General features: G+C 45.4%; 1 long non-coding RNA gene across 1 annotated transcript; it reads right to left on the reverse strand.

The window, feature by feature from the left end:
• Positions 1-6,441: 6,441 nt before the first annotated feature.
• Positions 6,442-8,790, reverse strand: LOC309361566. The gene is made up of 3 exons (XR_014164510.1): positions 8,149-8,790; positions 7,615-7,818; positions 6,442-6,577 (listed from the first exon to the last, which is right to left on the reverse strand). It is a non-coding gene; the product is annotated as an uncharacterized lncRNA (long non-coding RNA).
• Positions 8,791-11,726: the final 2,936 nt, after the last annotated feature.

The raw sequence follows: 11,726 nt of genomic DNA on the forward strand, positions 1-11,726 counted from the left end.
AAAAGAAAGCTGGGGGGCCTTTCCAAGGGGCAATAATGAAAGATTTATAGGTGCCAGGGTGGGAGCCCCTGCCATGCTGCATTTGCTCCTCCCGAAGGTGCCCCAGAACTCTTGGTTCTTTTTTTACTGCTGCTAAGAATAATGCTGGCCTAGGTGGACAAAACAGCCTGACCTTCTGCAAGGAATCTTCCAGTGTTCCTGATTTTTTTTTTTTGCAAGCTGTTCTCCCCTGCTTCTGTTCTGACACCACCCTTCTCCCACCTTCCAGTTATTATTATTTATAATGAATCAAATATGTTTTTAAGCTGCCTCTTTCCACACTTAGGCCTGCTCTTTTGCTGCCACTTTCACTTAATTAAGGAGGCTCTTTTGCCATTCGGAGAGAAAGTGTGTGTGTAAAGTGCCTCTCAGAAGGAGGGGGATGTACAGACATGAAGAGCTGCTGTCGGTCAGATCTCTACTTTCCAATTTATGGCCTCGGCACATTCATTTGGAAAATGGCCATGGCTTCCTGGTAGCTGAGTGCAGGGCTAATGCGAATGCCTTCAAATTAATAGTGGCTCACACCTTTCATTATTATGATTAAATGAAGCACTGGGGAGGGGGGGAAGGGTTGATGGATCTACTGGGGGGGGGACTTAAGAGCCTGGAAGAAGCAAGATGTGTGTGCATTTTCATTTGGTTGCGTCGTGATGTCAACCTGAGATGGGGGAGAAATGGGTTTATCTATCAACCAGCTCCTGAAACAATATGGAGACCCAAGTACATCTCCTTTCCAAAAGGAAAGGAAAAGTGGAATAGAAATAAACTTGAACAGCTTTAAAATGGAATGAGACAAATTCACAGAGGATAAGGATATTAGCCACAATAGCAATATTACGTTCGGTATCAGTGGTGCTCTGTGTTTGATTACCGGAGCATTCAAGCAGCTGAACACTGTGGGGCTCACATTCCCTTTATGGGTTTCCCTAAAGTGTCTGGTCAGCCATTGTGAAAACAGGATGGGCCAGGGTTCCCAAAATACGACCTGTGGACCACCAGGGGTCCACAGTAGACCTGTGGATTTGTGGTCAGAGCCAGAAGATGGCACATCCATCAAATTAAACATTTGTACTGATTTTTAATTGTATTCTTATTGCTTCTTTTTATTGCTTTTATGGTATTGCAGTTTGAGATCTATGGAATTACAACTGCTACAAAAGGCAGGGAAAATCGTTTGCTGGGCCACCAAGACGCTCAACAAATTTCATGTGGTCTGTGGGTGGGGGAGTTTGGGAGCTGCTGGGATAAGAATATGCAGGTCTCTTCTCTGATGCAAAAGGCTCCTTCTTGCATTCGTATACATTTTTCTTCCAAACTGGAACTAGACTAGATGATCCTTGGGGTCCCTTCCAATTCTATGATTCTCTTTTAAAATACACACCTTGCTTTAAAGTGCAGGTGGGGAGAAGCCTCATCGCCTCCTTGGCAAAATTTCTGGGGCCACATGTGGGGGGGCGGGGCAGAGACAAAAGCGGGCAGTGCAAGTTACATGTAAATTCTAGCTTTTCACAGTAGCCTCGTTTCTACACACCACCTTCCCCATCCTCCCTACAGAAAAGCAAGAAGGTGGTTCAGAGTTCAAGGATGCATTCCACGGAGTGAGGGTGCAAGGCAGGGGCTGTGAGGATTATGGCCTGGGGAGAAGGGTGTGTGGCCTGCAGAGAGTTCTGAGGGTCAGGGAGAAAGGACCACTTTTTGAAGTCCTCCTCCCCCCTTTTTGCTTTACAACATGATCTGCTGTTTGAGCAAACTATTCACCATTGTGATAATTAAGATATTCACTATGGTGCTAAATACTCTATCCCAGGGGTCAGCAACCTTTTTCAGCCATGGGCCAGGCCACTCTCCCTCAGACCATGTGGTGGGCCGGACTATATTTTGGCGAGGGAAAATGAACGAATTCCTATGGCCCACAAATAACCCAGAGATGCATTTTAAATACAGTGGTGCCTCGCAAGACGAAATTAATTTGTTCCGCGAATTTTTTCATCTAGTGAATTTTTCGTCTTGCGAAGCACGAAATCCCATAGGAATGCATTGAAAATCAATTAATGCGTTCCTATGGTCAAAAAAAGTCCAAACAAAGCCAAATTTGGTACAACAAGAGTTTATTAAGTGCTCTTTAAAGTCACACATACTGTAAAGAGCATTTCAAAATTCAAACCCAGAATTTTTTAAAAAAACAGCAGAGTGGCTCAATGGTCACAGAAAATCATAAAAATGCAGGAAAAAAACCACAAGCTTCCAGATTCTTGCAAACCCCTCCCCAACTGTTCCCCCAGCCACCCAGCACACAGAAATTCAAATCCAGAATTTTTTTTAAAAAACAGAGTGGCCCAATGGTCACAGAAAATCATAAAAATGCAGAAAAAAACACACAAGCTTCCAGATTCTTGCAAACCCCTCCCCAACACCAAGTCCTTGAATGCCAAACACCCCAACCCAAAATCCAAACCCCCCCAAAAAAAGTTTTAAAAGCTTAACTTACCAAATGGCTGCAAAAGAAGTTTTGGAAAAGCTTCAAAAATCACCAAAGTCTTTAAAAACCTCAAAAAAGGCTACTATGTACACTGCGTTCTATGAGTTGCTCCTCAAAGTCAAGTCGCAACTGTATTAATGGTGTTAAGAAAAAGGAAACAAACTTGCAAGACGTTTTCGTCTTGCGAAGCAAGCCCATAGCGAAATTCGTCTTGCGAAGCAGCTCAAAAAACGGAAAACCCTTTCGTCTAGCGAGTTTTCCGTCTTGCGAGGCATTCGTCTTGCGGGGCACCACTGTAAAAGGACACATTCTACTCATGTAAAAACACGCTGATTCCCGGACCATCCACAGGCCGGATTGAGAAGGTGATTGGGTGATTGGGCCGCATCCGCTCCACGGATCTTAGGTTGCCTACCTCTGCTCTAGCCCCAAGTTTCTTGAAAATCACACACCCCGGGTTTTATTTGTCAACAGCTGGGAAAACACACAGACCCCAATCTAACACACACACACACACACACAGAGAGAGAGAGAGAGAGAGAGAAAGAGCGCAACTGTATATCAGCCTTCATTGCTGCCACTCGCAAAGTTTAAATTTTGTTCTTTTTCCATGGCCCTCTACCCCTGGGCCTCTTGGCACAAACAGAAACATGTCCGGGAGCAAACTTTGGCCTTTTTGTGATAGCTGCTGCCATGGAACACAGGCTGTGACACATCGCATCAATGTTGTCATGTTTGGAGTGCCGTGACTTGATGGCAGAAGATGTGACAGAGCCCAGATGATGAGGGAGAAGCAGGAACGGGGAGGGGGGAGCAGAGGGGGATATTCCAACATTTGCAGGCAAGGAGTGAGAAGCCATCCTCTGTTAGCGACACTTGTCAGCCTTAAATCTTTAAAAGGAGGGGGGCCATGAAGGATTGAGGGGGTCCCCTACCAACATCTGACAGTCGCAAACAGGTACATCTGTTTGACTGTAGCTGGAAGAATTATCTCCAGAGGAAGAGGAGGAGGGAGATTAAGTATTACTGGTGTGGTTGTTTATCTTTTATCTTATTTACTATAGCGCCACTGGTGTGCATTTGTCCTTGACGCAATAGCATCTGCATATGTGTACTGGAATTGTTTTTAGATGTTTTCACATGTTTAAATTATTTTATTGTTTATTTGTTTGGCACCCTGGGCTCCTTTGGGGGGAAGTGTGGGGTACATCTACCGCTACTACTAGAACTACTACAAATAATAGTCATTATATTCAGTGCCGTAGCATGGGTTGTCAGCACCCGGGGCAAGGCAAGTAATTTGTGCCCCCTAACCCGTGGATTTGCGCCCCCTAACCCTAACCCCTAGATGTTGCGGCCGGTGCGGCCAGCCCCCCCTGCACCCCCCACGCTACGCCACTGATTATATTGCTGTTGTTGTTGTTAAGAGTCTTAAGTGTATGCCTATTCAACTTGCTATGTGGTCACAACTGTCCCTGTTGAATCTACACTGAAATTGAGCCTACAGGCTAAATTCAGACAAGGGATGATCTCTTCCTTCTAGGAACTTACAGTCTAAGGGTCAAACTGCATGCTGTGTTAGGCGCGCTTTGTTTTATTATTTGTTAGAGTGCTGCTGGTGTGCATTGAGCTTTACACATCAGCATGAACAGTCTTGTGCTCATTCAGATTCTTATTTAATCACTCGCCCAAGGGAACTTACAATCTAAACTAAGAGGGGTGGGCAGTCCCTGTCCTAAAGCAAGTTACTGTCCAAATTGAGATAGGTGCTGGGGGAGCCTCACAGCCTTCCATGGTTGCTTACACCAAGTCTTCAGAACAGTGATGATTGTGATCAATGGACGACACTCAGGAAATTTTACAGCACACTTTCCTTGTTCAGATCTGCATAGGGAGACCAAGTAGTTATAACTGTTTCCATATGTATCCTGCCCATCTTCCATATTTTTGCAAGGTAGATCAAAGCATGCTATGGATTTTAAGAAGCTTGAGAGGCACCTACTCCAGCAAACTCCCCAGGATCATGCCCGCTCAGTTGCCTCAGAGCCTTCTGCAGACACAGAAGGAACTGCGGGTTTGCAACATCAGCCACTTTGATTGGCAGGCAGCATCAAGGCTTGGAACTTACCCAGCTTGATATAAACATGTTGCCTTCCAGCTGTTGTTCAACTACAACTCCCATCATCCAATCCCATGTTGGCTGGGACTGATGGGAAATGTAGTCAAACAACATCTGGAACACACTACCTTGGATTTTCCTGGAATAAGACCTACTGCACTTTGGGGTTCTTGTTTCTGCTCCAGAACCAGAGACTCTGGAGCACACATATCCTGGGTTTAGATTTGGGCACATCCTCCCCTTGATCTGGTTCCATCAGCCTGAGTCTCAGGCCTTGTCACAGTCTCCTGGTGGGTGGTAAGCTGAAAGTGGGATTCCCCATATCCACATCCTCATCCTAACCACTGCAAATCCCCTGTGTATGCTAAGAATGGGAGGCATCTGAGGGAGATCAAGGTGGATCAGAATAATAAACAACAGAGGCCTTGCCTCCCTGCCAAGCTTTAAGAAGCCTCTTCAGCTGGGTGCTCAACACTCCTCTACCCCTCGTGCTGAAAAGATGTTTCTCCTGAACGTCCCTGCTCCATCTTTCTTTGTTTTGTTTAATGATTCCTGACATCTCGTCACCATATTGTAAAGTTCCTCCTCAGCAAAGGAGGAACAGATTGTCTCCCTGACAGCAAAGGGGGGAACGGGGGGGGGGGGGTAAGAGAGGAGAGATGGAGAGAAGCTATAGCATCTCCTAAAAGTATGCCTCTCTGTTTTCTGTCAGCTCCAGAGAAATTGTTTTCAACTTCCCTTTGCAAGAGATGAGGGCCTTTGTGGAACAAACGCACCAGGATTTCCACAGTGTTCTTTTCTTTGACCCAAGTAACCACCGTTCAACCTCGAATCTCCACAACTCTTGCAGAAAATAGGAATCTTCCTTATAGAGAGTCAGACCACTGATCTATCTAGGGTAGCAACCACGTCAACTTGTTTCTTGGGCATTCATCCTGATTTTTGTACACACAGAGCTTGTGAGGCAGTTATACAACAGCCATTGTCTATTGAGTATTTGCTCTGATATATTTGCTGGAAGGTTATACGATGCCACAAAGAGCAATTGTTGTCCCACGCAACTTGAATTCGCCAGAATGTATTTGAACCCCACCTCACAAACTACCAAGCAGTCTAGTTCCATATTGAGCTTTGTGATGTTCATAGGTGATTCATAGGTGGAAACTTTTGAACTCCCTGCCTGTTGACACCAGGTAGGGGCCTTCACTGTTCCTTTCTTTTGGCACCTGCTCAGGTGGCGCTGTGGGTTAAAGCCTCAGCGCCTAGGACTTGCCGATTGAAAGGTCGGCGGTTCGAATCCCTGCGGCGGGGTGCGCTCCCGCTGCTCGGTCCCAGCGCCTGCCAACCTAGCAGTTCGAAAGCACCTCCGGGTGCAAGTAGATAAATAGGGACCGCTTACCAGCGGGAAGGTAAACGGCGTTTCCGTGTGCGGCTCTGGCTCGCCAGATGCAGCTTTGTCACGCTGGCCATGTGACCCGGAAGTGTCTCCGGACAGCGCTGGCCCCTGGCCTCTTGAGTGAGATGGGCGCACAACCCCAGAGTCTGTCAAGACTGGCCCGTACGGGCAGGGGTACCTTTACCTTTTACCTTATAAACATTTCTGTTTAGGAAAATTATTCAGGATATGTAGAATGTTTGCCTATGTTTTGATCTGTTCTTTCGCTTATCGCTGATTTTAGGTGTGTTTTAAATATGTGTTTTCAACAGGGTTGTCCCCCCCAACAAGTTTGCTGTTTTATTGTTATTGTAAACCACTTTGAAGTTGTTAGGTTGTTTTGTTTTATTTTGTTTTTTACAATCAAGCGGTATATAAATTTTATTAAATACAATAAAGAAATAAATACTGTCCGCACAGATCAGCAGCATCTCTCCAGGGTTCCAGGCAGCGGACATTCCCAGCCCTATCTAGAGCTGTTGAGATTTGAAGCCAGGACCTCCTGTGTCTATAATGCAGATGAAAAAAGGCTTCACAGTTACATAGTACGTACATGCATACATAAGCATAGTAATCCTAGGTAAAGTTTGCTTAGATCATCCCCTAAATGTCCTTTTGTTTTGTTGGAGTTTCTGCCCTACAGATACAAGTTTTGGAAAGGGTTCGGCGTTCTTGGAGGGAGAAGCCGATTTGCCCGAGCTGCTGGGCTAATATGCCTTTGTTCTGAAAACGGGCCAGAGAGGGACTTTGCTTTCCATACTTAGCTCGCCACCTCGAGGTCGTGGGAGGAAAAAGCAGCCAGAAATCCATTCACCTTCTGTGGAGCCCTGTGGAGTTGACGTTTTTTAGAATCGGAGGATTGACTTGGGCACTTATTGCCCTTTACTCCAAGGATGGGGGATAAATTCACTTTGCATTTAAAGATCAAACCCCTTAATTTGCAGCTTCAAAAATGTGTTTTCATAAATGGGAATACAACGACCCTTTAAAAGTGGCAGTTCTCCAGATTTTGCAGTGCAGTTCTCCAATCAAGTCATGGGTATAAAGATGCAAATCCTAGTGTAAAGTATGCATACCAGTGCATTATTAGTGAAATTAACAAATGCATTATATTAGGGGAAAATTATTTGCATAAAATGTGTACCTTAGGCAAAAGTGCATACAAAAATGTGTCTAATAGGAAACATTCACACTTAAATTCTGACAAATTTTCCTGAGGATTTAAAAAACAAACAAACAAACCAGCAACACACACCTCAAGTTGCTGTAGAAATATGGAGAACATTTAAGAATGGAAAAATAAAAACGTAGAGAAGTGAAACTGACCAATTTATCCATCAATTGTAGGGAGTCAGAAATGCTTGCAGATAGATTGGGGTATATGCTATACTCTGAATTATTATCTGTTATTTGTTTTGCTATGCATTTTAGATAATACAGAATGAATGAAAATTATATCAAGAGGCACAGAAACTCTTGCTGATCTACTGAAAGCTACTCGGAGGTTGAGCAAGAGATCCTGATCTTCCTCATCCTCACCAGCCCGATTAAGTAAGTCTTCCCACTTCTCTTGCAACCAGCCCGTCTCTTCTTGGATGGCCTTGCTCCCAACCATGACCTGTCTTGCGTGGACTGTCAGCTGGAACAACAGACTCTTTCTCTCCACAACTCAGGGTGAGTAGCAGCTGTTTTCCATACCAACTGTGGACATCAGATGTTGGGTCCCTCGGGCTATAGGGTGACCTGGTTGCAGATGGAAAGGAAAAGAGCAAGATCTGTTGGAAGGGCTGCCGAAACTCTCTTAAGACAGCAGCATCTGTCTCCCTCGTATAAGCCAGTAAATATACAGAACTTGGAAGGTGGAAGGGTCTTCACAGTGTGAAACAAGACACTCACTTGTCCCAATTAGAAAAGGAGCTTTCCTGGTTATGGGGGAAAACATGAAATAGGGGCGGGGGGGGGGAGCTTTTTCAGCCCGAGGGCTGCATTCTCTCCAATCATCTGGAGGTCACATGCCAGTGGTAGGGTGGGGCCAGCCAGAGGCAAAAGTGGGCAAAGGAATGAATGTGATACTTTTGTATGTCAGGCAATGTTCTTCCTAATCCTCTTTTAAAGCCATCTGAGCCATCCATCACTATACCTTTTGGGAGTGAGTTCCACAGTTCAACCATTAATAACATAATTAGAGCCTGCTGTATCAGGGCCGATGGCCCATCTAGTACAGCATCCTATTCTCACAGTGGTCAACCAAATGCCTGCGGGAAGCCTGCAAACAGGATCTGAGCACAAGAGTAACTCTCCCCTCCTGTAGCTTCAAATAACTGTTATTCAGAAGCATTACTGCCCATGGGCATAGCTAATTGGGGGCAGGAAGGGGCAGCTGCCCCCCATCAAAAAAATACATAGAAAACTGAGGTTCTGGCCCCCTAACAAAAGACCTACTCCCCGCCCCAAAAACTCCTGGCTACACCCATTTTACTGCCTCCAACGGTGGTGGCAGAGTGCAGCCATTTTGGCTAGTAACCATTGGCCATCTATTAGATTCATGGCTATGCTGTTCCTCCATGGGTGGAGGCAGTATGTCTCTGAATTTCAGTTGCTGGGAACCTCAAGTGGGGAGAGTGCTGCTGTGTCCAGGTCTTGCTTGTGGGCTTCTCATACACATCTGACTGCCCCCTGTGATAGACCACAAGGTGGACCACTGGCCTGATTGAGCTGGGCTCTTACTATGTCCTTAGATTCTTTGGTTCACCTCCAGTGAGCCAATGAGAAGTCTTCTCACCCTTTGTGCTGATTGGAACCAATCAGAGCTAAAGGAGGTGAGTCAGCCACGGAGAATTGGCTCCTAGGGTCACTCTGGAGAAGGTGTTCAGGAAGAACACCAAGGAGTTGTTGTTCTGTCTCCTTCAAAGCTAAGCATTCAGCAATCCAATCAACTTTCAACTTATGCAAGGTTTACATTCTGGGGGTAGCGCATATCCAGAATCACATAGAGTCAAAACACACTCTCCCTGCATCTCCAAATGCTCTCCCAAGGTGAGTGCAATGGTGGGCAGGATTGCCAACATTTCTCTCCCTAGGACCCTGCTCTGCATTACTGGAGAGAACTGGAGGCTAACAACAACAGAAGAAGAACTTCTGTTTCTTCCAGGCCCCCATTTTTCTTATTTGGCAGAGAGCCTTCAAAATTCTAAACGGGCTGGACCAGGGTGAAGTGACTGTTTTGCCTGGTTCTTAAATCCTCACACAACCTAACAGCCTGCTTTTTGACTCTAGCCAGTCCTGGAGAAAGCAGCAGAAGGAAAGGAAAGAGAGAGTGGGATAAGGGGCAATACTTAAAGAGTACTATTACAACCACACACACAAACACAAACAAAGCTCCCTATGCTGTTCAGAGCCGTAATTGGATTAGATCTTTATTAGTTTGTCCCTTTTGGAGGGAGTAGTTGTTGGGGGGGTTTGTTTTCAAACCAAACCTGGGGGGCTACATAGTGCTAATCAGGAAGGGCAGGAGTTGCCTTCTGCTACCCAGCAGGGAAGGAGCCCATTTCAATTGAGAGATTTAACTTTTACTGGCAGATAATAATGTTTCACAACCAGAAGAGCAGGGAGGGAAACTGTCAGCGTGTCAAGCATGGAAGGCTACCTTCCAGTGTGTGTGTGTGTGTGTGTGTGTGTGTGTGTGTGTGTGTGTGTGTGTGTTTAATGTGTTTCATCCAGGAACGATTGATCAATTTATTTATTTATTTAAAAAATGCATGGCAGTAATTTCTCCTGCTCTGACTTTTGTCTTGCCTTAGATCTGGTTGGTGGCATGTGAACCTCCCTCCACCTCTCTGTGACAATTCAAGGAGAGTTTTCAGAACTTGAGTTGCCGATTGAAACACTTTGCAAGACAACAGCTACAGGATATGAAAGACCTCAAGGAGCAGAATTGGAGTGTATAGATGTGTGTGTATGTGAACCTGTGAAGTTCACTTTTTGTACCATAGGCTACTTTATACAGATACTGACACATCCATCTCCATCCAGACAAACAAGAGGCATTATCAGAGCTCAAGGACACATTCCAGCCTGGTAAATATATTGAAGGAAGGTGCAAAGCAGGCCTAGTGAGGGGCGTAGCCTAGGGAGACGGTGTGTGGCCTGGAGAGACAGGGAGACCTGAAGGGCCACATTTGGCCCCTGTGCCTGAAGCTCCCTGTCCCTGCCTTAACATATTTCCATTTAGGCTGCCTGGCCCTCTGCTATTGACTCCAAGCTTCCCTTGACGTCTTAGCTCTGACTGTTCCACACAGCAGCAGCAAAATATATCAATTCATGGCCAGAGCCCATCTCTGAAAAGGAGACAGCAATTATATAAGTCTTAAGCACCCAGAGTGTCAGCGAGCCTTCTCTATCCTGGTGCCCTCTTGCTGCCTTGGACTACAACTCCCATCAACCCTGTCCAGCAGCTGATAGAAGTTGGAGTCCAAATAAACTGGAGGGCAGCAAGTTGGGAAAAGTTGATGAAATCCTAGCAAATAAGGCAGGGAGCATTTAGTTTTGTGGTCCTTCGCCAAGCCCAGGAGTAAAGTAATGGCACTTCACAGCCTCTGGAGAGTTAGAGTGTGGTACAGTGGTTAGAGTGTTGGACTAAGTGAAATATACTCAGAGTCGAGAGTGGATTTCATTCTCTTTATTCAGCTCATGGTGGTGAGGAGGAATGAAAGTTCCCCCAGAATGTCTGCTTTATATGCATTATTTTCACAACAGCCCCATCTGATTGGCTAATCCTGTAGGCCAATCATGTTGTGGATTCACTTCCACCTGGAGCTGGATTGGGTGGCTCCTGTGGGCCAATCAGACTGCTGCATTCTGAATCCTATTGTTCTAGGACCAATCAGACTGCTGCACTCTGAATCCTATTGTTCTAGGACCAATCAGACTGCTGCCTTCTGGACCCTATTCAACTCAGTACAGAACACTAAGTAAGACCTGGGAGACAAGAATTCAAATCCCAACTCAACCACAAAGCTTACTGGGTAACCTCAAGCTAGTCACTCACTCTCACCTTAGCCTACCTCACAGGGTTATTGTGAGGATAAATCTGGGGAGGAAGAGAGAACATTGTACGCCACCTGGAGCTCCTTGGAGGAAAGCTGGAGTATTAATGTAAAAATATATAAAATAAACAATGAAAGACCTCTAACCTACCCCACAACACGCTCACCTATGCCACATCTGTGTCTTTTCCCAGTAGATGCAGACTAATCTGCTGATCTATAGCAAGTGTTTAAGGGAAGTGCTTGACGTTTTAATGCCTATTTAAAAGAGAACATTAGATTCTAAACCCAGATTTACATGGAAATATGTAAATACATGCACACACACACACGCACATGCACACACACGCTTCAGAACTCAAGGGACCTACTTTTCCTGCAGAGTGTATACAGACACTATTCTAGCATTTTCAAACAGAATTAGAGTTGAAATACTTCTTGTATATTCATGTCGAGCTAATGCATAAAGATGGAAAAACAGCCCCAGGCGTTTATGTAGATGATGCGGGAATTGCATCCGCCAAATTGTGCATCTCTTAGAAAGGGAAATTTGGGAGTTTGCAAAAGAACATACCCTCCAACATTCTTCGGCTGAAAATGAGGACG

The sequence above is a fragment of the Podarcis melisellensis genome (genome assembly GCF_964234715.1).
Source record: "Podarcis melisellensis genome assembly, chromosome: Z".
NCBI classification, from domain to species: domain Eukaryota; kingdom Metazoa; phylum Chordata; class Lepidosauria; order Squamata; family Lacertidae; genus Podarcis; species Podarcis melisellensis.